This window comes from Haemaphysalis longicornis, unplaced genomic scaffold (genome assembly GCF_048455015.1).
Source record: "Haemaphysalis longicornis isolate Haplotype H1 unplaced genomic scaffold, Haemaphysalis longicornis Haplotype H1 scaffold_1, whole genome shotgun sequence".
Lineage (NCBI taxonomy): Eukaryota > Metazoa > Arthropoda > Arachnida > Ixodida > Ixodidae > Haemaphysalis > Haemaphysalis longicornis.
In genome coordinates this window covers 410,438,913-410,442,100 of record NW_027526203.1, presented here as the reverse complement: position 1 = coordinate 410,442,100, position 3,188 = coordinate 410,438,913, and the positions used below count along the sequence as shown (strand labels likewise).

Here is a 3,188-nt window from a genome sequence, read left to right as displayed (position 1 = left end):
GCTGAGAGCCAGAGGCAGCCAAAAGGCAGGAGCCCATACACCAGAGTGCTGGCTGCCTCCTCAGCTGTATGTTAACAATATGTAGGACATGTGAAAACGATTATGATGACATATATACAGATGAGGGGAGTTATAGTTATATATACAGTAGTATATACGGATGAGGGGAGGTGCAGTGCAGTTGGTAAGCTCTTAGAAAGAAGAGCTTAGGGCTTAGAGTATCGTAAGCTCTTAGAAAGAATTTCGGGGCAGTTAAGTGGTGTTACCATTTCAGGGCATCCCACAAATGCAAGAATGCGTCATGCTACCAGTGAAAGCGATTGGGATTGCCGTTGTAAACTGAATTTCAGAGATCGATGCTTCCTGATTTGTTTCTATTAATGCTTTTATTGAAGGCTCAAAGCCATAGTCTGGAAAGATCGAGCTTGCTGCGAACCACAGCGTACAAGTTTATTGTCACAATTACGGCCATTCTGAGATTCCCGATGAGTCGTCGCTTTTTTTGGCGTAGTAATGAAAACTGAATGCCGCTTCCATGCTATACATTGAACGTTGAGGAACCGAACTACAACGTACCACTCTTGTTGGCACCTTTAGTGCGCACATACGCGGGAAAAAGGCACGAAGCGCGCCCACAGTGTGCATTCTTACGGGCCGCTCAGCGCAGCATCCACACTAGCAGCGCGACGCTGTCGCCACCTACGTGTCGAGCTCGCGGCGAATACCGAAGATGCAGAAAAACGGCATCTTTGGACACACCTTTGCTGCTGAAATGCTGTAATTACACACGTTATCTTTGATTCGCATTCGGAACGACGTCAGTCGCGCGCAGCGGCAGAGCAGGAAGGACAAGCTAAGCCTACCAGAGTTGACCGACTAAAATGCATAAATGACATAATGGCGGCGCCCATGAACCATCGCAGTGTAAACAAATGTCACGTAATGCGAACTGACTAATGATCATGGCGGCGGCACGGAAGAATAGGAGAAAAGATTGCCGGTACTCTGTTCCCTTATCTAGTGACACTATCCAAGCGCAAGCGACAATCCCGCAGAGACAACGAGAAACATTTCATACCCTCCTCCATCACCATTTGTAGTGGTTTACAACAGCTTTGGAGATCCACTTCCGCAGGGCTGGATGGCGACCAATTTTTTTCGGCACGCTTGCTCCCATTGTCGCCGGCTGCGATGGGCAGGTCGCTATCTACAAAGCTCCGGTCATGGTAACTATAGATATCTACGTTGTAAATACAGCACTATAGATAAATTTGTGCAGAGGAAACTCCGTGGCATTCGATTCGCCAACGATCGTCTGTGAACGTCACTCTTGACTGCTTCTTCGACGCTGGTGTATTCTTCCACTGGTGTATTAGTCCACTGCAATAAAATTTGTTTTTTGAAGAACCCTGCGTCCTCCTTGACAACGTGACAATATACGTAATAACAGGAGATAGCTCTGTTTTATTTTGGATAAGAAGCATAAAGTGCCTCGTGAGGTACTACTTGCGTCGAAGCTTGATGGATGTCGTTTGCATAATTTTTCAGGTTTTCTTAAATGTACTATGTGCTCATTCTGGTCAGGCGCGAAGGATTGGCATTTTATTATAGATTTCTTGCTTCGTCAATAAAACTTTGTTGTTAGTCTGTACTGTGTTCGTGTTGTGTATTTGCCTCAGCCGGCTGTTTCGCGCAGTGGAAGAATTAATCAGTACCAACTAGACCAGTTCAGTTTTTTAAACACATTCGTCGATGCGACGAATCGTCAGCTCGACGAATCGCCCATTGCCTCATGCGACGAATTACCCTACTACGGTTTGCTCTACTACGATTTTCCGTTCAACGAATAGTCCTACAGCCCTTACAACTTCCACGTCAACAACGCACGCATGCGCCCTGTCTGTGTGCCCTTTCTGTAGTCCTGTTTCTAGCGCTGTTTTATAAGTCAACGCACGCATGTCACGGCCTAAAGCGCTAGCCTGAATTCGTTTTTGTACCGAACCGCCCTGTACCGAACCGCCCTGTACCGAACCGACCTGTACCGAAAGGCCCGTGTACTGTAAGGTCCGTGTCCCGAAACGCCCGTGTCCCGAAAGGTCAGATATTCCTATAAGAATATCTTGGTGAAGCCCCTTGGCAATCCTTGCAACGACAGCTGCAACAACATAGTTCGATAACGCCGAACACTAGAAGAGAGGCACCACTACGTCCCACGCTCTACGGGCCCACAAGGAGAAAAAGAAACAAGCAGAAGCTACGTCAGGTTTTCATTGTATTTGGCATCATTGTTTTCAAGCTGATTGCAACTCCCGAGGACCATATATTTCCGAAAAAAACACCCCAGCTACAAGTATTCCTATGAACGGCTGTTCATGAGGTTTGGGGGTTGGTCGTGTAGAAGGCATCTCGCAGGACACGCACCTTGTCCGCCCGAGTGTCCAGCAGGTGGAACAGCGCAATGATGGCCCGCTCAACCTCCGTGCTGAGGCCGGTGTTGACCGAGGTTGGACTGAACGCCTTCCACACGATGGTCTCGCAGATGTTGGTGGCGATGAAGCGGGAAATCTGTGAGCCCAAGCTGTAATCCTTTTGGGGGAGTTCGTCAAGCAGAAACACAATGAGGCCAGCCACGAAGAGTTGAATGATGATGACGAAGCAGACACCGGCACCGGTGTCCGCTGGGTCGCTGTACATGCCAGTCATGGCGTAGATGATGGCTTGGCCGATAGTGATGACCACGCCGAGCAGCTTCTGTGCTCGCTCGAAGAGTGCCCGGTCCTTTGGTGTGTCGTCAGCAAGCCGAGGGGAGGCCCCAGATTAGACGATGAGCCCTAGAGCGCAGAGGTCACGATACACGGCGGTGAGCCGCGGTGAGCACGATCCACAAGAGAGAGCCGCTTCTTCTTCTTTGTTTCCAGCGTTCGCGATGCGGCTGCCGTGGATTTCTGACTCTTGCCTGCGATAGCGCTGATTGTGTCTTGTGTGAGGCGCGTGCCCACTCAGGTCGTATGCCCGGTACCCGGCACTGCCGACATGTCGTTTTTATGAAACGTCAATGGTGCTGGCAGCGTTACCATTTACTGTAGCCCCGGGGGCAGAAACAGTTTTTCTCACTCGAAATGGTCTCCACGAATTTATTGTTATGCCATTCGGCCTTAGCTAGGCCACATTTTAACCAATGATGGATT

General features: G+C 49.3%; 1 pseudogene; it reads right to left on the bottom strand.

Annotated features, from left to right (window-relative positions):
• Nucleotides 1–2,356: 2,356 nt before the first annotated feature.
• Nucleotides 2,357–2,796, bottom strand: LOC144161447 (protein transport protein Sec61 subunit alpha pseudogene; annotated as a pseudogene).
• Between the last annotated feature and the right edge of the window lie 392 nt (nt 2,797–3,188).